General features: G+C 32.3%; 1 long non-coding RNA gene across 2 annotated transcripts; it reads left to right on the plus strand.

Annotated features, from left to right (window-relative positions):
* The first annotated feature begins 6,898 nt into the window (after window positions 1-6,898).
* LOC134684265 (uncharacterized) lies at window positions 6,899-11,328 on the plus strand. 2 transcript variants are annotated; one of them, XR_010101226.1, is made up of 4 exons: window positions 6,899-7,260; window positions 7,971-8,097; window positions 9,098-9,293; window positions 11,062-11,328. It is a non-coding gene; the product is annotated as an uncharacterized LOC134684265 (long non-coding RNA). The 2 variants fall into 2 exon arrangements; XR_010101225.1 differs by having other exon boundaries at window positions 6,900-7,260; window positions 7,971-8,070.
* The last annotated feature ends 15,313 nt before the right edge of the window (window positions 11,329-26,641 follow it).

A 26,641-nucleotide genomic window follows, 5' to 3' on the forward strand; every position in this document is an offset into this window, starting at 1 on the left:
AACTTAAGCTGACTATGGGCTCAATGTGTAGTAAAAAGAGGATTTTGAAATATGCAAGATTCATCAACGTTAAAATGTGCACAAGTGAAATGTCATCATATTTAGTAAAACAAAATCAGATTATTGACTCAGTTTAAGTCTGTTTTTTTTCATGAAAAAAAAAGTTTCAAAGCAATATCACTGTTGTATAATTAATAAGATTCCTCATTTTTTTCGAGCCTGCAACTTTTGTTGCAGAAAGCTCTACAAAGGGATAGTGATCCGGCCGCTATGGAAGTGGGGTTAGGTAACTACTGAAAAGGTTTATATCTTAAAAGGTTGAAGACCTAAACGCTTCATTCTTGGTATATAGGTCATGCCTCATGTTAAGAAGTTTCTGTCAGTCACATGTCCAATGTCCTTGACCTCATTTTCATGTAACATTGACTTCTTGAAAAGATAAGATTTTTTGTAATGTTAAATTCTCTCTCATTATAAGTAATAGGATACATTGTAACTATATTTGGTATGTCATACCTTGCAAGGTTCTCATGCCCGTCAGACAATTTTCACTTGTCCTCATTTCATGGATCAGTGAACAAGGTTAAGTTTTGGTGGTCAAGTACATATATCAAATACTACATTTATAAGCAATAGGTCTAGGATATTTGGTGTATGGAAGGACTGTAAGGTGTACATGTCCAACTTGCAGGTGTCATCTGACCTTGATCTTATTTTCTTTGTTCAGTGGTTATTCATGTACATGTAGTTTAGTTTTTGTGTTTTGGTCTGTTTTTCTTATACTGTATACAATAGGTCTACTGTATTTAGTGTACGGAATGATTGTAAGGTGTTCGTGTCTAGCTGGCAGGTGTCATCTAACCTTGACCTCATTTTCATGGTTCAGTGGTAAAAGTTAAGTTTTTTTTATTTTTGGTCTTTTTTTTCTAATACTATATGCAATTGGTCAACTATATTTGGTGTATGGAAATATTTTATGATCTATATGTCAGTCACACAGGTTTTATTTGAACTTGACGTCATTTTCACAGTTCATTGCCGAATGTTGAGTTTTTGTTTTCGTTTGGTCTGTTTTCTTAAACTATGAGACTGAGTATGATCAATAGGTCAACTATATTTGTTGTATGAAAGATTTGTTTTCTGTACATGACTGCCTGTAACAGTTCATTTGACCTCGACCCCATTAGCATGGTTCATTGGTCAATGTTTAGTTTACTTGGTTAATGTGAAGTTTGTGTGACAGTTGTAATAAAGCTTTATATTTAGGTCTATCAACATAATATCAATGATAGGTAAAAAAAAAAGCGAGACATTTCAGCGTGTGCACTCTTGTATTGTATACTTCTGAAAAACGAATATATCATCCCCCTGGACTCAAGTGTTTCACTTTTATTATGCATGCATGTAATTTAAAGAAATCTCACTTTTACCTTTTGGCTAATTCAAGTTTTACCATTCCAGAATTATTTGACTTTTTTCATGGTTAATAAGACTTTTACATTTTACCCATGTGTTGTTAATCTTTATTTTTAAGAATTGAATCACAAGGATGAATTTGATCAAATAAGCTCACTTTTGGATATTTATCACATATCGCATACTTAAATAATCTATTAAATTGAAAATGGAAATGGGCAAGGTTTTAAAGAGACAACCCAATCAAAGAGCAGAAAACATGTCTGACAGAGCAGAACCAATTAGTGTGCTTAGACTGATTTCCTTCACTTTGGCCTATTATTGAGATTTAGTGAAAGAATTTTAATTATTTTATCTCTATCAATTTAGGGAGAGGGGAATCAGTATTCAACACTGCATTACTACATGTATTAATCCTACCACCAGTTACAAACGTATGATATGCTTCATATGCTTTTATTTTTCACTTTTGCACACAGACTATTCCTTTTCAGGTCGTTTTGTGTCATGTTATTGAGGGGTCTTTTATATACATGTAGCTTCAGCTGACGTCGGCCGACGCAAAATAGTCCAATTTTCGGGGTAGGACTACTGAGCGCCGCCGAATCACATTTTGGCCAAAAAGGCACATCCGGTTGTCCTACTGATGTATAGCAGTCTCGTTACTGCTTCAGTTGTATAGTAAGAGGTGGAAGATTGCCTTCTCTATTTATGGAGTAATTCGGCGTACTATTGAAAAAAAAGTTCGAAAGACATACCAGTTCGACGTATACATGTCTTATGAGGGAAAGATAGTTAGTTGGATAAAAAATGTCTTAGCACCAAATCTTGAGGACAAGTGGGGACTGACAATGTGCATAAAAGATCGAGATTTCATAATGAAAATTGAAAATCGAATGTTGAAAACGAATGTTGAATGTTGAAAACGAATGTCGAAAGTTGAGATTCGAATGTTAAAAATTAATGTTGAATGTTAAAAACGAATGTTGAATATGAATACGAATGTTGAATGTTTCAAACAAATATCGAATTTGAATACGAAAGTTGAATTCTGAAAACAAAATAGTGAAATACAATTAAAAAAAAAGTTTAACAAAAAAAAATAATTGAATATTTTAATTGAATGTTAAATGTTAAAAAGTAAAAACACAAAAATACTGAACTCTGAGGAAAATTCAAAAAGGAAAATCAAAAATCATAAGGCAAAATTCAAAGTCCAAACACATCAAACGAATTGATAACATCTGTCATATGATGCTACAAAAAAAATATTGAACGTTGAATGTGGAATATTGAACCAACTTGACATCCGTACATGGAGTTATACGCATACGTACATTCAAGGTTCTACAATATGTATTTACTTATAGTTTGGCATTTTACAAAAACATGTTTATGCAGTATCTGAGTAGCTTTTTGTTTAGTACATACATATAATTGAAATTTGTACTTCTATATATGTCATTTGGTCTCTGTAGGAAATCAAGAGTTGTCTCGTGAACAATTATACAAAATATTCTTTGAACATTAACATTGCTTGTAATTGAACTGCTTTTATTTAAACACTCTTTTAATCACTTTCCAGCAAAACTATGTTACTTTAAACACTCCTTGACAAGTTTCAACAATCAAATTATACAGGGCTAGACAATAAGATCCCTTATCAAAATTGACAGTGTCTGCAGTTTCTACTATAAAATATAAATATCCAAGCGATACATTTAACAAAAACATATTGGATATTTCACAACGAAGTCGACAAGTCATTGATAAAGAAAACCAAGCAAGCCCCGAGCTTCTAACTGGTCACCTTTATTCCGAATATGTCGTACACTAACAACAATATGTTTGCATTGATGCCAGGGCCGTACGGTTACCTATAATTGTTAATGTTTGTGTCATTTTGGTCTTTTGTCTCAATGGCAATCATACCGCATCTTCTATTATATTTTTTGCCACATGATGAAGCGATTTTCTTTTAACACAGATCACCCGTAACATTTCTGTAAAACTGTTACTGACTCGACCACTGTTTTTCCTTTGTTGGGGTACAGTTGAATTTTAAAAAGATGAAAATATATATGGAGTACAATTCATAACAGCAACTTTAAATTACAAAATATTCAACACTTCAGAGTAACACAGGGTCTTCGAAATGTATAGTGCCGATACCATAACAAATCAGTCTATAAAAACAAACCAAACAACAACTGACAATTTCAAAGTTTTTAATTAGAAGAACTACTTATCATAAGCAGGAGATATATTATATTTTCTCGTAAAATGATAAACAAAAATAAATCATTCAAAGACGGACAAATATAGTTATAGGGTTTTAACATAGCAATGTAAGTGTGCGTTAACGAAGTAACCCTGTCGTCGTATATGTGTTTCTCTCCTGATAACACTTTGTTATAAACACTGCAATTGTTCAACTTTTTCGGTAGGAATACAATCTTTATACCCCTTGTTTCACAAAACATAGACTCTAATATCTCTTTCACAGTGTATATAAAGTGCGAATCCAGCTAGTTCATTTTTACTGTTATATGCGGGTATGTCTATTGTAGAATAAAGGATCATGGGTAAACTGTATTTGTTTACGTTTTGAAAATATCAAGTTAAAGGATTTTAAGTTAAGTTTTAACATATTTTCATTGTGATATGTCTTTATAATATACAAACATAGCATTAAAGTTCAAATAAGTGTTATAAAAGCATCATAATATAGCATATCGATTATTGAAAGCGATCCATTTTAACTATAGATGCGATGAATTATCACTGTTAGTGCAGTCATTATTAATGTAGAATTTTCAAAGATGCGAGGAATTTTTATTGTAGAATTATGTGATAAATGCACTTGCAACAAATGAAAAAAAAACTTAGTTGATGACTTTAGGATTTATGATACATGTATTTTCAAATTGAAATACAAACTCCTCATTCATTCTTCATCAAATAGATAGCTTTTCAAACTTGTAACAAAGCGAGTCTCAAAATATCATATTGTATTCTTCAGATTACGTTTCTCCTTGATTTTAACTTATATAGGAAATCACTGGAGCGTGACAGCAGCGGGCCCTCTTAGGCAGTCAGTGGGCCCTACTTATGAAATATTCTAGATCCGCGAATGGATACTACCGCAGAGGTAAAACTATGCACATTTGGGTTATTGTACACGAAATGCATGCTACAATTCATTTTTGTTGATTTTAGACCCTTTGGAACTCTATATGGGCTATTTCAGCAACTAAGCAAAAAATCCCCAAACAAGATACACGGTTAGATTCAGCATGTCAACGAATTCCAAATATCTATATTAAAGGACTTTTGTCTATAAATTTGGACCCCAAAAAATTGAAAAAGGGACCAAAAATATAAAAAAATGCATCGGATACATTTGTTATTGAAGGCATGACTGTAACAATAGGATGAATATACAAAAATATGTTATTCTGGGGTCTCATTGGGGGGGATCTGATCCCGGATCCCGCTTACTGTTTTGGCAGATTCCCGTATTCCGCTTATTGTTTTGTCAGATTTCCGTATCCCGCTTATACTATGCAGTTCTAATTTTTTGTTATTATCCGTGTCCCGCTAGACTTAATTTCCCGTTTTTCAATACACAATCATTTGACTTTCACCTGTCACGCTTGCAAAAAATCGGCAATCCGGCGTGACGCTTATACCCAAATGCGACCCACTATTTTACTCTATTTTGACTCATATTAATTAAGCCCATCATATATATTAAAAAAGTAGCGTGGTTTTTTGTTATCTCTTTTTATCCCGTCTCGTTTCGTTTTTGAGCCATATATAGATGTCGTATGTGACAATGAGACAACTCTCCATCGGAGTCACAATTTATAAAAGTAGACCATTATACGTCAAAATACGGTCTTCAACATAGAGTCTTGGCTCACACCGAACAGCAAATTATAAAGGGCTCCAGTGTAAAACGGGAAAACAAAAGTGCAATCTATATCAAGATGTACGTAATTAGTGGTGAAGTGTCATGGAAATGGATAAAAAAAATAAGGATAAAGATCCCTATACGCTTTATAAGAAACTAAATGGAATACATTTATATAAATGTTATTTCTATTGAATTTTTAGAGTGTTTTAAAACCAAACTTTCCTCCGTAAGTTTATCAAATCTTTCTCTTACTTTATGTATTGTTTGAGCAAGTCGACAAAATTAAGGCTTTACAGCTAATTTCATAATGCATGTAAAGCAAATCTTTGGTTGGATTGCCTGCTTTGTTTGTATAATTGTTGATACAAACTTTGTAAATAAGATTGACATTGTTAAACAATATGAATAGGCATAATTTAACCTGTATTTTTAATATTTGAATTAAATTGGGTGTTATCATAATGATTATCCAATAAAAAAAGCAAGCAAATCAACTAAAGTCTTGCTCTACGTGCTTAAAGAAATGAGCTGTAATAGATAAAAAAAAAAAAAAATCTACAGTGAAAATGCACCGCATATACAATACTAATGATTCGCTCCACAGTGAAAATGAAAGAATAGTATCATTACTCGACAGTCAACATGACTAGCAATACGAAATCATCATAGTGGAATTTAGCTAAATATGAAGAAACTGAATGACAAAACATATTCTACGTTATACAACTTTAATAATTGTATTAAAATGAATATTTTTTACTGCAATAACATCTTATCTGTTAGTTATAAAGCACCTGCACGATCTGTTCGTGAAATGTCTTAAATATTCACCAATTTTGGTATATATTTTACAGCTGGATGGCTTTAGGCGCGATAAAACCCCGCTTGCATCTCTTACTTTTTTTTAATTAGTATTATGTATTTCTGAACATATACATTTTAACTCATTTTCTTCATTTTCTTCAAAAATTTAAAAAAAGTTCGTCTGTTTATTTATCATTCTACATAAGACATTTATGGCATATACAGTAAAAATGATATTTTAGGATCCGCACTTTAAATACACTGTTTCAGTGGTACAAAATATTCCACAACTTTAGTTTGCAATTGGAAAAAAAACAATTAATTTTCTGTGTAAATGGTTTTTGTTCTCTAAGTCCGACATTTGATTTTTTGTTCCGGTACAAGTAAGGTTTGTACATACATTATGATATTCTATTGAATCAATCAACTGTTCGTTTTATTAGCGAGATCACACAATGGTGTTATCTTTTTAATTTTTATTGTTGAAACTCCCGACTCTGGTCTTCCTTTAGTAGATAGAGTATGATCGAAATATGATGCTATGCTTTTAAATTTGTATTGTCAAAACCACCGATGCTATTCTAACTTCATTAGACATCCTATCCATTTCATTGCAAATAAAACCAGTGCAATCGTTTTTTAAGATCCATTCTAAAGGTTGCACTTTGTAAATCACGTGTGATTTGCAAGTCACGCCTCTTTTGGGGAGAAATTGAATGTGCACTAAATACTGCTACTGTTTACATAGTTGTTGCCATGGATGCAAAGTTGTTTTTTTTTAATTAAGACTTGATTGGAGAATTAAATGGATATAAATAAAAATGTCTATTTATTTAACTTATTTTTCAGGAGGACTGGAAGACATTTGGGTGTTGAGTCAAATTTAATGGAAAAATTCAGTGCGAACCTGCAATGTTTATAAATGGAGGGCAGTAAAACTTGAAAATATGCCGCACAGCTATATGTTTTTATTAGTGCAAAAAAAAGTAGTGCATGTCTCCTTTCCAGGGAAATCTAACATTCTCCTCAAAACTTCCTGAATGAAGAGTGACTGCATATGCAATTTAGGCAGTTCCTATGGAAAATTGCATTGCTGGTTTTACACAAGTGCAACCTATAAGGTAAATAATGGGAATTCACCCCTCAGCCTCCCTGGGATCCCAATTTCGGACCCCTTTTGGGTTTTCATTTTACAGAAACAACATGGAATCATTTTGGAATGCATTGGCTTTAGCTTTGTCTAAGAAAAGTGAAAAAAATCATGGAAATTATGACTGTACAGTGTGGGTTGGAGCTTTGGAGCATGGGGTCTATGGGAAAAAAGTTATGAATTGGCCTGATGGCACTAGAACTCTTGAAAGAGCTCACAGATTATCTTATATGCTAGATAAAAGAATATTAAAAGAAAATCTTCCCCGTTTCTCTCCAAACGGTGATCCTTTAGATATTTCACACCTTTGCCATAACCCCAAATGTATTAAACCGGAGCACCTGATCTTAGAGTCGCACAGTATAAACATAGAGAGAATTTTCTGTAGACGGGCAAAACAGTGTACAAATAATCATTTACCGTGTTGTCTTATCTGATGCAGGTAATTTATTTATTTTTAACATGTCTTGATCGGAGTTTTTTGGCAAACGAATACTCTTGAGGTTGTTTTGCGGCCAGTCGTTTTGTCGGTAAAAGTTTGTTTTTCTCATAGTCTTTTTCCTCTTGATGCTCATCATATATTTTATACAGTTCATGTTTTTTTGAGCATCTCTGATCTGTGTACTTCTTTGACTGCTTATATGATTTATGTTTTTCATTATGTTGTTGAATATTTTTCAGACCATGGGCAGCACGACTTCCTGGTTCGATGGGAACCCCAGCCGCTTGACAGAGTTTCACGATGGATTCTCCAGGGCCATTATTTACGTTATGTATAGCTGTATGTACCCTTCCTTTATAGTTTCTGGTAAATGTTACATTGCTAGGTACAGTTGCACGTATTGCACGGTTAGTTGCTTCAGCTTTTTGTGTGTTAGTGTTTTTGCATGTACGGTTTAGCATGGTAGGTCCAAGGCGATATTTTACGCATTCACGTAACAATGCTGCTGTGTTCTCTGATTTATTTAATTTAAAGTTATTTTTCAGATAAGCTGATTTTTCAGTCCATGTCTTCAAACTGTTCCTATTTGAACAAACAAGGGAATATTTTGTACAACCATTATGATCGCCCTGATAGCAAGAAACTATAGCATGACATGCATATGATAGGTGAACTTTTACCCGTACAGAGTCCATATTGAATTTATCAAAGGCAGCATTGTACTCTGCCTGACAACGTGCTGCCATATCTAATGCAAACCTTTTTAGCATTTTATCTTTCTCTGAAACTAATCGTGCCGGCATTATTTCCTTCAGACCTGACATTTTTTTAATAAAATTTCTATGATTTGCGGACACATGTCTCGTATCTAGAAAATGAATTGGCTGAGTATTGGTTGTACCAGCTTTAAAGAGAGACTCTGCAGCTCTAAATGCACTGCTGTCAGGGTCAGTGGTAATTTCTTGAACTTCCAGACCATCATTTTTCAGGTCTAACAAGCAGTCTTTAGCCCATCGCTCCTCACTGCCTATGCTGTCATGCATTTCAATGTTTGCGGAACAGTGACCTTTGTGAGATTTAACTTTTGTTTTTGTTTTATGTTCACTCTTATTTGAGCAAAGCTTAGACACTTGTCTTGTGCTTACAATACTGTGCTTATAAGTATTATTTTCTAACATGTTATACGTACATTGAGTAGCTGGTTGAAATGGTGTTTTACCCATTCCGGAATAAATAGGGTTATTATACATTCCGTCGGCCTGAATGTTAATAATATTAGGATTATCACCTCTTAATATGTTTATTTCCTTCAGTAATTTTCTTTTCTGAACCAAATCCTTTTGATTGTACTCTTCTATAATTTCAGAAACAACATTAGCACTGTGTTGCATACTTGAAGTGGAAGGAGCTGGTATATTAGAACCAAGAAATAATTTCTGTAGACCAGTTGTGCTGATAGCTATGTGATTAAGTGCGACTTGTATGGATAGATTAATAGCTGCTGTTCGACGACCACGTTTCTTTGCGATCACCTCATTGTAAAGGTTGAACATTTTTGAATGGTAAGAACACTTATTGCAGCTTGCCTTTTCCCTCCAGGCAGCCCCTCTTTGCTGTTCTGCACTTAAATCCCATGATATGAACCCTGTACACATAGGGGATATTTTTCTGTGTTCTATGAAAACCTCATTCCACATCTGTTCAAGTTCATTGATCCGAAGGAGTCGAAAACTATTTTTCTCTGACCTGAAGTTGAAAAATGTTGCCAAAATTGAAGTGAATTAGTTTTTTATTTGTAAAAACTAAGTTTTGGAAAGGTGAAAATAATTTTATTTTGAATTACCTCCCTTACAATAGTGTTTTCTTTAAATAAGCTTTTTGATCAAATTTACTCTCAAAAGTGCATATTTTTTTCTTTGCCTGTGTTTTTATATATATTATATATAAAAATCATGCACTATTTAATTCTTGAAAATATATATAGGACTAGAAATTTAAAAATAAGTATTATCCTAGCTTGCATTTTCTTCAGCTGTCACATTTAAAGAATTGGCATATAAGACACATGCCTTTTTCTTCATAGTTGTTTATAAGTGATTTTTTTAAGCAAGTTTAATTATTTTTGAAAGCTTAATAACAAAAAAAAGTATTCTTACCCTGTTTTTGTTTCATTTTCAGCACATTTTTCAACTTCTGTTTTTGTCGGAGGCTTCGGCCTTAGAAAGCGAGCTGATTTTGTAGAGGCAGGAATGAGTTGAACATTCTTATTATGAACAGATTTAGTCACTAAGTCATACAAGTCTTTTGGTAGTCTCACAAATTTGCCTTTTTCAGCAGGTAAAGTCTTATTTCTGTATTTTTTCCCCTTATTATATGGCTTGTTTCCTTTCTGAAATGTGTATTTCCTTAGACGCCATGGGATTAGACCCATTGTTATTGTAAGAATTGTTTGAAATGCACTTTATTCCAGTATTTTAATATTTAAATAACAAATATAGGACCTTACAACTAAACAATCATGAATGACTAAGTTTTTTGTTTATATCAGATGGTACTGAAGGTGACCCCAGATGTAAGATTTTTTATATAAATCATATAAAAATCATCATGATGGTTAATCTCATTATTTTGTAATTTGACAAGTTCATATAATTTGACCTCTCTTCATTGAATTTTTTTATCAGTGCTGACAGGCTTGTGTGCTATAACATAAACAGAAAGTAAAGATAAGGTGTATGTTTTTGTTATAGGGATAGTTTTTTGAAGCTTGTATGACAACTTTTTATGCATTTTATGGTATAGTACATAAAGAAAACAAAAATTCTACAAAATAAACAGATTGTAGTAAAACTAACCATGATTCAAATAGCTATTACACAAAGGTACAAGAAAAACACAAATATATAATGAGTTTATTAAGTAGACAAAAAAAAATATAAATTGCATAAAAAAAAAAAAAATAGTGAACAGGAAAAAAACACATCTTGCCGCAAACAGGGTATAGTTACTAGAAGTACTATAAAAATACAATAATGAAAAAACTACCATTGTAACTTATTATTTTCTATTACTTACATATATAACAACAAGAATATAAGAATATTTTGATACTAAAAGGGGTTTGAAAGTACAGTATAGGTTGCACTTTGTAAATCACGTGTGATTTGCAAGTCACGCCTCTTTTGGGGAGAAATTGAATGTGCACTAAATACTGCTACTGTTTACATAGTTGTTGCCATGGATGCAAAGTTGTTTTTTTTTAATTAAGACTTGATTGGAGAATTAAATGGATATAAATAAAAATGTCTATTTATTTAACTTATTTTTCAGGAGGACTGGAAGACATTTGGGTGTTGAGTCAAATTTAATGGAAAAATTCAGTGCGAACCTGCAATGTTTATAAATGGAGGGCAGTAAAACTTGAAAATATGCCGCACAGCTATATGTTTTTATTAGTGCAAAAAAAAGTAGTGCATGTCTCCTTTCCAGGGAAATCTAACATTCTCCTCAAAACTTCCTGAATGAAGAGTGACTGCATATGCAATTTAGGCAGTTCCTATGGAAAATTGCATTGCTGGTTTTACACAAGTGCAACCTAAAGAGACATGCACGGCTATATAAATAACACTAATATTCTGAAAATGATTGGAAAATCCTTGCTAAAGAATTAATCAGATTCATAAGAATTTCAAAGCGTAACACATTTCTGAAATTTTTCCGAGTATTTTACAGTGATTACGATTTCTATACCATTTTCACAAAATTCTAATTCAATTGGTGAATTTAATTTGCAATATTTAGTCAAATTATCCAATACATCTGATATCAAAAGTGTCATAGTGATTACAAACTTTGTTGTTTATCCAATTTCAATTATGGAAAATGCTGACTGGTACCCACCCAATGCAACCATCTCTAGTCCATTTTTAACAACTACAGTATCATTGGTCTGTAGTCGTTCTGTAACAATGGCGGTAAAAGTTAAATAATACGATTGAAGATGTCTGTATGCTATTGCTATGGCTTCATTATTCTTGTAAACAATATAATATCCATTATTGTTGGAATTCGTCGACACAAATACAGATATAAGATATAAACCTGGTTTCTCACATGTAAACTTCCCTTCATTTGTGATTGACGTTAGGTCGTTAATTCCATGTGAAGTATGAACTTGTTTAAATGGAATAACTGCTGAAGGTGATACTGTTTCACTAGATGTTATCTGAGCAGATAATACAACTGAAAAAAATATGGGTTGTAAAGTAAAACATAGGCTATGACTAATACATATTATAGGATGTTCGATAAAAGTTATAAAAGAAGATGTTGGGCATAAGTTCACAAAACAACCCAACAACAACAACAAAATATCCAAATAATATTGAGGACAGCACATTTAGCCTTAGCAAATAAACAGGTGTAAATACAATACATCTGAATCATTCCGAGGCTTACAAGGTGTATGGTATACAATTGGAGAAAGTAAGGAACAATTCTGATTATACCAATGCTCTGAAGAAATTAACTGTCCATCTTTTTATAGGTTATGAAAGTTCGTCTACAGTGTGGGTATTTTCAGATATCAAAGCAACAACAAACATTGGAATCTAAAGTAGGTAATCCAAAATGACGTCACCTAACCGAGGTCCATAATGATTAAATCATTCCCAAACTGTTTTGTTTATTATCACTGCAGAAAAAATATCAATACGTTGATCCACCCCAATCTATGTTCAATTTGCTTTTGATCGTATATTCATATGAATGAGAACAGATGCATGTATTTGGTCGGTTGACGAAATCTTTCGTAGCAAAATTTAACAATAAAAAACAAACTGTAAAACTTGCAGCATTATTCTAAAACCAGTTTTCGACAATATTGTTTAGTCTTCATAAGTGTTATTTTTGAGATAAGACGTGGCACGGTACTTGTCTATCCCATATTCATGTATTTGGTTTTGATGTTATATTTGTTATTCTCGTGGTGTATTGTCTGTTGCTTGGTCAGTTTCTGTGTGCTGTTGCGTTTCGGTGTTGTTTCGTTGTTCTCCTCTTATATTTAATGCGTTTCCCTCGGTTTTGGTTTGTTGCCCCGATTTTGTTTTTTGTCCATGGATCTATGAGTTTTGAACAGCGGTATACTACTGTTGCCTTTATTTGGCTTTGAGTTTGGAAAGTATTGAGAAATCTTTTTTCGGACTCTGTTTTCGATAATACCCATTTGGCCTGACTCGGTACTTGTGCATCCCGATAATGTGTCGGTATTATCTTCCTTTATTTGCTCGTGTGTTTTGGCGCGTCTGGCGTAAATTTAACATTTTAGTCCTTGTATATATGATGAGTTTATTTACAACTACTGGGTCGATGCCACTGCAGGTGGAGATTTATTTCCGCGAGGGTATCACCAGCCCAGTAGTCAGCACTTCTGTGTTGACTTAAGTTACAATTGATATGTTAATAATAATAAATTAACTGTTAACAAAACTTTGAATTTTTGAAAGACTTACTAAGGCTTTTCTACCTCAGGAATATATCGTCTTAGCTGTATTTGGCAAAACTTTTAGGAACTTTTGGTCCTCAATGCTCTTAAACTTCGTACTTTATTGGGCCTTTTAAACATTTTTTTTTATTCGAGCGTCACTGATGAATCTCTTGTAGACGAAACGCGCGTGTGTAATGATGGCTGTATTCCTATATAAAACAAGGTTCAATCCATCATCTTCTACATTTGAGAATGCCTGTATCAGTCTGGAATAAGGCAGTTGTTACCAGATGTTTGATGTGTTTTGTCGTTTGATTTTGATATTTAATTAGGAACTTTCCGTTTTGAATTTTCCTCTGGGTTCGGTATTTTTCTTATTCCACTGTTCTTATACCTTTATAGCATCCCTATTTGTGAAACCGAAAAAAAATCAACATAAAAAGCATTAATTTACAAATATACATATTTTAACTAAACCGTTATGAGGTTTCTTTCAAATTTAAACGTCGATTAACAAACCGGAAATGGGATACACAATCGAGCGTCGATTTAGAAACTTACATAAACATGACATCATATCTAATGCTAATGTGAGGAACGGACATGGATAAGAAGTCGGACGTCGATTCGAGTTCAACATATATAAGAGTCAATGTATGTTTAGCTACATGCTTAAAATCAAAACAATTACATTTGCTGATTTGATAAGTGCGCTTCACAATCTACACGTATATATGTTATTTCAATTTCCAACTATTTTATAAAAAGGATATTTTAGTTGACATTCAAATTGGACAAAAATATTAATTATTAGACTTGTCATACTAAACGTCTGAGCAAATTGCAAAATCCTTTTCAGGTATTTAATCTTACCTTCCTTCATAACCGCTTACCTCTATTCGACATTCTATCTAATTTTGACAATGTGTCATTCAAACCAAACTGTAAGTGCTGAACGTTATTCATCATTTCCTGTTTAACCGCTGTTATACTTTGGCTTATTGTATTATTGATATTGTTCTCGAGGTTATGCGTTTCATTCTTCATAAACATCTCCAAGTGTGTCAATTGATGGTTTGTAGCTGTAGTTTTATTCACTAAAGCTATGAAATTTTGTTTTCTACTACTAATATCGCTAACGACCGTATTTAGCCTGTTATTCGATTTTTGTATTTCATTTTCCAAATGCAATGTCATATTGTCCGTTGCCTTAATTTTGTTCAAAAGACCAATTATATCTTGCGATCTGGCGTTGGCATTGGACAATATTATTTGTATAGATTGTTCTGTGTTTTGCACTTTAACCTCTAAATGATTAGTCTTATTTTTTAAATTGGAAACCACCTGTAAATCTGCCACACCCTTCAGCTGCTTTATGCCATCCATGTCATGTTGTAGGTGTCCAGTGGTATTCTCTGTGGTTGATATACGTTTTTCGAATTGTGCACATTGTAATTGTAAAGCATTAAAGTCCTTTCGAAGAAAGCCTAATTCCGTTTTCAATCGGTCCGTATTGTTTTTTAATTCGTCGGTTATGTCGTGGCTTTTACAATTACAGTTACTGACGCTGTCCATTTTACTGGTCAATTCCCTCTGCAACCGTAGTACAAAGTTTTGAAGTTGTTCCCGCGATTCTCGCTCTTCCACTAATAACTTCATAAGGGTAGTGAAATGACTGTCAGACATAACAATTTCTGCCTGCGGTGACTTCGTACTGCCGGTCAATAAAAATCCGCTGGAGGACACAATACTGAATCCTAAAACCACAAATATTATCGAAATCATGATGTACTCTCACTATTTAACAATTGTAAGTAGGTGTGTTCTGTTATCAGAACAGATTACATTATCTGCAGATCAATGTACAGTTTAATTTGATGGTTACTTAAATAGTAACACAATATACGTTTTCTAAGTTGCAGATGTATTTAAATACGGTTAATATTATAATTTAGATTGATTGTAAACATTACTCTTTTGTATTTATATTCTTTAAAAAAATCATTTATATGTATGCCCCTTTTTATGTCACAAAAGTGTAATTCTATCATTTATTCTTTAGTTTCAAATATTTTGAACAGGTTTCTGAATAAGTTAACTTACGAAAGTGCTGCGGACGGTTTTAATTTGTAAAATGTCAATTTCATTTTTACACAGAATTTTTGTAAGTTTGATCGGATATTATCTGCTGTTTGGTCGAAATTGTTGTCTCTTAGACGTATTTCCAATCTCTATTTTCAATTGTATGTAGGTCATGGTTGATCGGTGTTACTTATGAATCTACAATAGAATATCTTTTAATGGTTCAGTTTATTTTGCCATTTGAAAGGTTCCAGGCCAGTGAATTGTCCATTTGGTTTTATCGTATATATCCATATCTCGAAACAGTCCAACCCACTGCACCAACGGACAGAACAGCTTTAGAAAATAAATAAATGTAAATATTACCTGAAGGATTAATAATTGGAGTGAAACGTTTCACGATACGTGTCACATACATATAAATCGCAGGATCTGCAGATGCTTTCGGAGCACATGAGGTCACTCCAATTATATTCTTAGCTTGGGTTCGTGTTTCTCAGTCTTAACTTTTCTATGTCATGTTTGTCTTTTTTTTAATCATAGGTTGTCATTTTATTTTCTACCCTATATGACTTGAATGTCCTTGTGGTATCTATCGTCTTTTTATATTTGCAATCATGTGCTTTACCGTAGATTTTAATGTACAGGAAAACTGATAAATTATTTTTATGACTTCAGTTAGCGGATAATCTCAAATGTTTTAGCTAATAAATCTAGCCAGACATTACTACTCGTGACATGCAACTGCTATATACACAGGAAACTAAATGAGTTCATTATGTGCAAAGTATATAAGGTTTTTATACTTTGTAATTGTAATGATATATTTAGGGATTAAGTATTTCTTTTGATACCTTTATTCATATATTTCAAGTTAGACTGTACATGAAGATATTCTTTCTACCATGTCTGTACTAAACCCTGTAATTAGTTTTTATTTAAAATGTAAAATGACAAAATCATTGAACTCCGATGAAAATTCCAAACGGAAAGTCCTTAATCAAATGGCAAAAGCTCAAACACATCGAACGAATGCACATCAACTTTCAAATTCCCGAGTGGATTAAACCTGGTTTAGTAGCTATTCATACCTCTCATTTGTATGACAGTGGCATAAAGCATCATTATATCTACAAAAATGTGTGAACAAAACAAATAGACATAAAAGGTTAAAAATATCAAAGTAAGGGGTACAGCAGTCAACATTGTGTTATTATCGTAATCACTATAAAAACAAACAAATGTGTAAACAAACATTGGCACAATAACACAATGACGAGATATATAAGAAAAGAGCCCCGTTGTTTGTATAAAAGAACCACATTAAAGGCATATAGGTAAAGCATATAAGCAAAAATGAAATCAACAATTCTACAACATGATTAAAGATAATAATATAGAAATGGTTGCAATCTTGGAAACTACAAAAAAAAATCCACTTTGGCACATGACCGGTGATATTTTTTAAGAGTGTCACTAGGTTTGATAAAGGCTTGAACTTTAATCAACTCATCGTAAATAACATCATTTAAATCGGGTACCACAGACGAGAGTTTCGTCCGCAAAAGACTAGTTAATGACGCTCGAATTATCAGGTGAAAAAGACCATATAAAATACAAAGTTATTTAAATTTTCTAATATTTACCCTCAGTGCATTATAAAGATCAATTGAAATTGACAATTCAGAAGTCATTATAGTGCATACTTCGTCTCGTCCTTATTTGACCTTAAATGAATCAATAAATAAATATTGAAGGATTTAACACTTTTGAAAAAGTTCCTGGCATATATAAAAAAAGAGGTTGCTGTGTTATATATGTGTTTTTCGTTCATATTTTTGAACATTAATTGTGACGTTAGTTTGCTGATATTTCTTATTGTTTAACATTTGTGATTTCGTGGCCTTTAATTATAGCTGACAGTGCGGTATAGGTTTCCTGCATTGTTTCAGACCGTACGGTTACCTTTAGCTGTTGATTACAGTATCATTTGGTCTCTTGTGGAGAGTGTTCTCATTTGCAAAACTGTCATATCATCGTTTTAATATGTTATTCAACTTCGACCACATAAACGAACTATTATGCCACAGGTATAAGGACACCGTTGATCGATATTTTTATCAAATGAAGTTGTATACTTTTTATAAGATAATAAATGAAAATTGTAATGTAATTCTTAAACAGATGCTTAAACACATACTGATAATATTGACATACGTTGATTCTGGCAATATTGAAAATATGAACCATTATAAAAAATCAAGAAGGTAAAACAGGTGTTACAATAACTCAACGATAAAATATCAATCATAAATCTATTTGGTGGAACAAACATCGTGATAAAGATTTCAAACAGCTGATCATGCCGTTATCTCATAATTTGTTAACATTAATCTAAAAATTAACAGCAAGTTATAGTTCTATAAAAATTATGTGATTAGGAATACAAAATGATAATGAAGTTATATATCTTATAATAGAGAGCTCCTATAAGTGAATTAGTTCAGATTGCCTAAAACTATATTGATCTCTAAAAGGTGATGTTATAGTGCGTGAAAGTTCAAGAAACGATAGAGCTACAAAATGAACCGCGAAATATGTAAATAAGCGAATTGCTTTTTTGTCAGTCCTAGTGCTGATTGTGTATCTTATCTACTAGTTTCAAAAATTGTTATGAAGATTTTTCTGTATTATTTTCTGTTCCTGCAGTTTTTGTAAAACGCTGGTGAATTTCTAGTAAGAATGTTTTTTACGTTTTATCATTCTGAAACCTATAACAATTGAAATGTATGGTATGGGTTTAGTTGTTTGAATGTTCTATGATGACCTTTTGCAGAGATTTCAACCGTGTCATCTGAACACTGGTTGGTCATTGTCTCAATGGAAATTATTTCCATCTGATTACTTTTAATTAAAGTATATAATTCAACGACAAAAAACTGCTTTACTTAATTTGTCTTCAAAATTAATATTTGATATTTATTACGAAATTCGAAAGGCCTGCATTTTGACTAAAGAAAAATTAGCACTGAGAATTTGATCAAAACAGTTTGGAGGTCGATAAATAAAAGAGCCTTAAAACCTGACCGATATCAAAAAACATGTAAAATACAGAGTAAAGCTACACAATTTTTTATGTTTCATACAATTTAATATTTTAAAAGATATGGCAAATCCAAAAATCCATTTCAACATAAAAATGCTGACTACTATGGGAGGTCGATAAATAAAAGAGACTTTTAAAACCCGACCGATATCCAAAAACATGTACAAAAAGAGTAAGGCTACAAAATATTTTATGTTTCATATAATTTAATATTTTAAGAAATATGACAAATCAAAAAATCCATTTCAACTTAAAAATGACGACTACTATGTTGTTGTTGACCCTTGAAAATACATCGTTACGATAATTTCCTGTATGAAACACTGAATGTAAACACACTCTTCCTCCATATATGTATATGTTGTTAAAACATGTAAAACTTATCTGCAATATATTATGTTCTCGCAATGATGTATTATTTAATCAAATCATCCAATTGATAATCAAGTTTGTATCAGTGCAGCTATTTAATTTGAACTCGAAAAAGTTTAAATATTGAAGTCAGTAAGTTATCATTTAATAATCAAAGTTTGTGTACATAACGATTGGGTAAATGTCATTTATAAAAATATATCTAGAAATAAATAGAACTGTAATTTCTTATTATCATATAAATGTTTAAATTGTGTCACAAAGATAATTACAATTCGTGTATCTGTTGTTTGGTCTAATAATTTGTTATCAAAGAGTAAAAGTACAAAAATTTAGTAAGATTAGATATGTCATAGGGCTGTTGAAAATTTAATAAAACAAAGATTTGTTAAATATTATGATGACTAAATCTTCAGAATCACAGTGCTGGGTGTTTTTAGGGAACACGGAAGTTAGTATTCAAAAGGCGACAATGAAAGCACTGTGGTGTCCTGCGTTTTCAATATATGTAATCCATTTCAAAAGTTTATGATTTTTATATTTCGCCTCCTTTAGTTTTGAAGAAAATGCAAAACATTTATAATTTCTTAGCTTATTTTTTTTAAAAGCCATTTATATAGGTACTATATGTTTTTTTTTTAAATGGTATTGATAGGAACCTGTGCTTGATTTTAAAAAGAAAACATTATCATCACGTAAAAAACCCACTCCAAATGTCTCGTTTGTTTTACATGCATAACCTATATGTTTTACTATTTCAGTAATTTCCTTTTTTATTAATCTTAAAGTGGAAGTGAAAAATAGATTTACTAAAATCTATTATCTTATATGCATAAATATGTTTCTCTCGTTATCTTTTTTTTCTCTTTTTAACCGAACTTTAAACTATATTAAAACTGTATTACTAACAAAAAAAATCATATTCCCTCTCAATATATTTTTGAATGTTTTATGCATAGAATAGTATATTGTGGTTTAATATTACAATGTAAAAACAGTTCGAAAAACGTCAAAGGAATGTATTTCTGCAGTTTTAAAGCTAAACTCAAGACTACTTTGCTCATTGTTTATATCTTTTAAGTACGACCTAATGTTTTCTTTAGTTCAAATATAATTTTAAATTTCAAATATGTAAATATGCTATCCTTCATTATATGTTTTGGTCACTCATCGTTGTCAATAAAATGTAATTTTATGTATCTGTCATACAAGTATGAAGTTAAGCTAAGTAAAAAAATTAGTTCAACCAATCATTCCCTACATACGAAACTGGCTGAACAAAGTCAGGCATGTGGCAATCATTTCGTTTGTTGGGTTTTATCTTTTGCTTTTGCTATTTGCCTGAGGTCTTTCTGTTTGGATTTTTTTTTCGGAGTTCGCTATTTGTGTTATTTTCAAGTTTAGTGTGATGTAAATGCCTTTACTTTTCATTCAGCTAAATCTTACACTCACACGTAGTACATGTTTAGGAAGACTGTTCATAATAATCTGTACATAATAAAAAAACAAATATAATTATTTAGACTTTGAATCAACGGATGTGCAGCAAGCCAATAAAGGAAAATTATTAAATATTATGATAATGATATGCGTAGTTTAACTGTTTGCATATTTGTAAAATTGACAAAGATTTTTTTTTTAAATTATCGATCCATTTGTTTATTTGATCAATTTTTCATGTTTAAGCTATAACAATTTCATTTTTATAATTACATAAGTTAGCTTGGGTATACTTTCAATGCTGCAAAATGAAATAGACGACAGGAATAACTTAACACTAAATAAAAAATACAGATATCTATATTATTTATATAAAACAATTTTTCTCTGGCAACGTGTGTTCTAAAATCTCATTGTATGTAGTCGTTTTTTCTCCAAATAAAGCTACTGTTATCGTTTGTAAAAACAAACACATTATAATATTGAATAGTTGTTAGCAACTATAAATTACAAAATGAAAAAAGCGCAATAACTCCAATTTGTATTTAAAGCTATGTTTTCGCTAGCCCGGATACAGTATCAGATATTTTGTTGATATTGTAAGGGATATTACTTTTTCCGTATCAACATTTGGTACATTCAATGTAACTAACTGTAATGCATCGGGCGTTCTTTTCAAAATCAATTCGGTTATCTTCCATGTCATCGTCTATGTTGAACACAAAATGTGTTGTCAAGGTAATAACATCTTTGTACGGTTTATAGGTTGAAAGCGGAACCGATGTGGGGATGTGCGATGATTCGCCATATGACTGAATGTAAATGACCCTTCGTCAAATGTATTCGCAAAGTTGACACGAATATATGTTATTAGGTTTGGACATATAAACAATAATTATTTGACTCTGATAGTCTTCAGTGAAGGTTGTAGTCATGTTCATTTGCTCCGGATTTTTTTCTCTCAATTCATTTATGACTTAGAAACAGGGATATAATACTGTTACCTTTATTTATAATAGAAATTTAGTATAATGAAGCCATTGTATTGCAATTGAAATTTATTCATGAGTACTGAATTTAATTTTTTTTAAAGTTGTTTACTGATAAGAAACAGAGTCATCTGTGAGAAAAATTGCTAACTTCCGTCATGTATCATCCAAATTTTCAGGATCATTAGGCCATTGAATAAGATAAGCATAATTCCAAATGAAGGGAAACTCTACTGGAATATCATTATTGCTATATTATTTTTGATGGCTATAATTCGCTCAAGATTTTTTGTTATCTTCTCATATTGTGCTCTATCGAGTTCAAACAAATAATAATGAGAGGACTTAAATTCAGGCGTGATGACAAATTTAATACATCGGCTTTTTTCGATAGTCGCTGCCTCGATATCTGCTAAACTCGTGCCACTTGACGAATCTCGATCTTTTACAAATGTATGCACATTGTCAGTCCCCACTCATCCTCATATTTTGGTATTAACACACCTTTAATCCAAACAACAACCTCTCTTACAAATGACACATAAACATGATATTGATAACTCTTCCGGACTTCACGTTCCACTATGCGGCGAATTATTCGACAGATAGAGACTAAAATCTGCCATTTCTTACTATACACCACAAGCAGAAAAGCGACCGTGACAAATGTAGATAACAGTGATGACGCCAAAGTTAACCACATTGTACTCTTACAGTCCGCAAACAAGTCATATACAGAATTGTACGCAATAAGTGTATCAATAACTGTTCCATTAAATAATAATATATATGATCGGCTGTCAAGATTCACCTTGGTTGTTTGATTTCACCTTATAAAGGCAATATTATCACAGTTGCATTCAAATGTATTATCAACTAAACTTAATGTCATTCCTTGAAGTTCTAGCTATCGGGGATTCTTTTCGTACTTGTCAGGCCCGTTCCCCGTTACCCGTTCGTTCCCCCGTTCGTTTCCCCGTTAAGAACCGTTCGTTACCCCGTTAAGACCGTTCGTTACCCCGATAGCTTCTTCGGGTATATAAAGCTTGCACCTGTTTGTCAGGGGCTCTTCCTACTTTGTCAGACCTACAGTGAGGTTACCAGATTTTCGGTCAGTTGATGCTGTTGATAGCTGAAGTTTAGCATATTTCTTTCATGATTTTCTTGTAGTTTAAGCAGTTTTACTGCAGTTTAGAACTTTTAGACGTTTTCTGTTGGCTTAAAGTCTTAGTATTCTAGGAATTAGATCAGAATCAAAAATGGATTTAATATAATTGTACATGTACATATAAGTAGCTGGTCTATATTTATTCAGGCTAGATTTGCTAACCTGTTTCTCTGAGGTAAAAGGATTAAATTACATGCCTTCCCCATTCCCCTTTCCCCCTCTCATTTTGTTAAGAACATTTTGTTAAGTATCCTGTTTGCTGAGATTTTCCAGCATTCAGAGAGAATATTTGTAAATCCTGAATATTTGTTAGGTTAGGAATTGTAAGAAGCTAGAATAATTAAACTGCTTGTTAAATCATCTCAATCTCAGCGATTGAAGTTGTCTTCCTGTGCTTACTTCAGGAGGCTTAAGTCATAGTATTAAATATAACAAGTTAAGGTTATTTTTAATGTATACTTTATAAGAAGATGGCATAGATATAATATATGTTAATGTTATAGCATATTTAAAAGTTGATTGAACACTGAAGCAAATAATTTAGATAAACACTGTGTAATATTGTTTACTGAACAATTCATGAATTTACTGATAAAACATCTTTATGCTCACAATTATCTTACTTTTCCTTACTGAAAACACATAATAGATCATAATACGCCATCGTTGTCCAACTGGTCTCTGCTTGTTGTTGTCATTACACTGTCTCACGAGAGAATAGATCTTCTTGTTAGACTGAGACAAGAGACTATTCGATTGTCAGATAGATAATATTCATTTGTGGAATAGTCTGATGGTACTGTCCTGGAAGTTTCCACTTCTTGAGTGTTAGTTTATATGCAATTCCAGTTTATAGAGGTGCAGCCTCTATTTTACAGTGTAATGCTGTTCTATAAACTACACGATAGAAAGTGCGTTTAGATACACTGACTATTATGTATTTGAATAGTCTTTACCTACTGTTCTCGCTATTTGAGTTTCTTGTTAAATATAAAGTAAAGTTAATTTGTCAGAAGTATTTTAACCCTGTTGGTCTAGTAATATTAAAGTACACCCGCGTTTAAACCATTCTCTGTTTTAGACTAGTTATTCTAGTCTATTGAGGTTCCCTGTGTACCTGTAAACACAGGTGGTGGCAGTAAAGTAAAAGACACCCGTTTGGCCAGTTATTACAGTAAAGCATGTATAGATGGTGTTTAAGTAGTTGTTCGGTTATAATTACACATCCAGTATGTTGTTTTGGAAAATAATACCTATATTCATAAACCTTGAATAGCTTTCCTTTAGAATTTATTTGTTTCAACATTTGTTTATCGGCAATTTGTTATATAAATATATATTTTTAAAATACATGTATGTGAACAGGACTTGATACTTGTTAATGCTGTCTTACAAACAAAAAGGACTGCTGACCAAAAGAACGTAATCAACAATTTCAGATCACTGTTTTGCCTTCAACAATAAACAAAGACTATGATGCACTGGCATCTATAAACATGCACAGAAATAACAACTATACAACAATTTTGTTTATCCGCGCAATTTACACCAGTTCTGAAAACCTTCTATCCTTTACGGGAAGACTTTACATACATAAATTAAGTTGTATTAGAAAAACAAAATTAGTATGTTCAATTTGATGTATGCCTTTTTGTGCTTCTTCGTTTGTTTGACGTTTTTATAGTGATATTAAGATGATAACACATTATTGACTGTTGTACCCCTATTTTTGACATTTTTACTCTTTGAGTATGTTTGTTTTGTTCATTCATCGTTGACAATGTAATGGAATATGATGCGACTGTCATAAAAGTGAGAGGTTTAGCTAGCTATAAAACCAGGTTCAATCAACCATTTTCTACATTAGAATTTTGAATTTTCCTTGGAGTTTAGTATTTTTGTGTTTTTACTTTTTCTATATATTCTGTCACCAAAACCACCAACATGGCATGTACGACACTTACAAGAAAAGTACTCATTAAATCATTGTACCAGCTCGGATTGTCTAGCGGGCTCGCTTGATTTTCTTGCTAATAAAGTCAGTATCAAGAACCAAAAAGTCATTATTATTTATATATGATTCTGAGGTATTCAGGATATGTGGTTTGGGTTCATACGTGGAACTGTTGTGGTTCACATGTTAGTACTAAAACATTGATGCATCTAAGTCCTATCAGGTAGGTCACATTTGTGAGAAATGAAATAAGTATGGCAAAGTAAAATGGAACAAATCAGTCGTCCAACAACCAATCTGTCATTGTAAGCCCTCAAAACGCATTCTAGTAGGGGTTAAGCGCTTTACAATATGACAACGATTAAGAGTTGTGTTGACAAAGGTTAATCAATAAAAAGTTTCAATAAATCTTGAAAAACTATGTCCATTTATAAGTTTAATACGGACATATATGATTTTGTTTTACAAAACTTCTTTCTGGATACTTTCTTAGTACATGCAGGAACTTCTTAGGAAGAAAGATACGAAGTTAGCAATATCCTTTAACTCTACGTTTCGCTATATAGATGATGTTCGTTTACTAAATAATTCAAAATTTGGTGACTATACGGAACGCATCTATCCCATTGAATTAGAGATAAAGGATACTACAGATACAGGCAAGTCGGCTTCATATCTTGACTTACATCTAGAAATTGACCCTGAGGGTCGATTGAAAACAAAACTTTAATACAAAGGAGATGATTTCAGCTTTCCAATTGTGAAATTTTCATTCCTAATCAGCAACATTCCAGCAGCACCTGCATACGGGGTATATATCTCCCAATTGATACGATATTTCCGTGCTTGTATTTCCTACCATTATTTTCTTGATAGAGGGTTACTGCTCACAAGAAAGCTATTAAACTAAGAGTTCCAAATGGTGAAGTTGAAATCATCCATTCGTAAATTTTATGGACGCCATCACTAGTTGGTTGACCGTTATGGAATGGCTGTTTCACAAATGATATCGGATATGTTCCTTACGTCGTAACAACAATTCCCTTTTCTTTCATGAATGTGACCTACCGAATTAGACTATTTTTTGGATTTGTTATCACATAAGCAACACGACGGATGCAACATGTGGAGCAGGATCTGCTTACCCTTTCGGAGCATCTGATATCACCCCTAGTTTTTGGTGGGGTTCGTGTTGTTTATTCTTTAGATTTCTATGCTGTGTCATGTGTAATATTATTTGTCTTTTACATTTTTTGCCATTGCGTTGTCAGTTCGTTTTCGAATTATGAGTTTGACTGTCCCTTTGGTATCTTGTGTCCCTCTTTTCTTATAATCATAAATAAAACCAACAGTAGTTTACCGCTGTTTGAAAGTCATAAATCGTTAAGAGAAAACAAATCATGGTTAAAAACAAAAGCGGAGGGTACACATTGAACATCAAGGGGAAACAACGAACAAACAGAACACTAAAGTGCAAAACTAAAACCACAAAACGACCATGCATCATACACAGAAACGAACTATAAGATAACAATTGCAATTTCCCTGACTTGGTACATGGCATGGAAAGAAAAACTGAGTAGGTTGAGCCTGGGTTTGTAGCTAGCAAAACTTCTCGCTGTTATGGCAAGAAAATAATGGATAAGCAGGATCTTTATTTTCAATAAATACTTAAAGATACTATCTTATGATCGCGAAGTAGGTTTTGAGCAAGGCTGGTGCAAAACTAGGATAGTTGGGGAAAATTATCAAAATTTCAAACTATTGAAAAAAGTAAAATCACAAAAATACTGAACTCAGAGGAAAATTAATTAGCAAAGTCCATATTCACATGGCAAAATCAAATAACAAAACGCACCAAAAACGAAAGAACAAGAACTGTCATATTCCTGACTTGGTACAGGCATTTGCAAATTTAGAAAATGGTGGATTAAACCTGGTTCTTTAGCGCTAACCCTCTCACTTTAATAACAGTCTCATCAAATTCCGTTATATTTATATGATGCGTTAAATAAACAGTCACAATTAATAAAATAGTCAAAATATGAGTACATCAGTCATCATCGTATAACAATTTTAAAAGGGGACAATTTAACCGAACACAAAAACAACTTCTATCTACGAACACATTAATTGATTTGAGTGTCTGACGTCAGAAAATTTTATACGTCACATAAATTTGTCGTTCAATGTGCATACAAACAGTTTTAGAATTTACATAGGCAATGTAAGCATACAGGGTTAAAACATCAAACGTATGTAAGAATAAATTACAGAAATAGACCGATATTAAAACTAGTCTAAAAGTTATAGG

Source organism: Mytilus trossulus, chromosome 9, assembly GCF_036588685.1.
Source record: "Mytilus trossulus isolate FHL-02 chromosome 9, PNRI_Mtr1.1.1.hap1, whole genome shotgun sequence".
NCBI lineage: Eukaryota > Metazoa > Mollusca > Bivalvia > Mytilida > Mytilidae > Mytilus > Mytilus trossulus.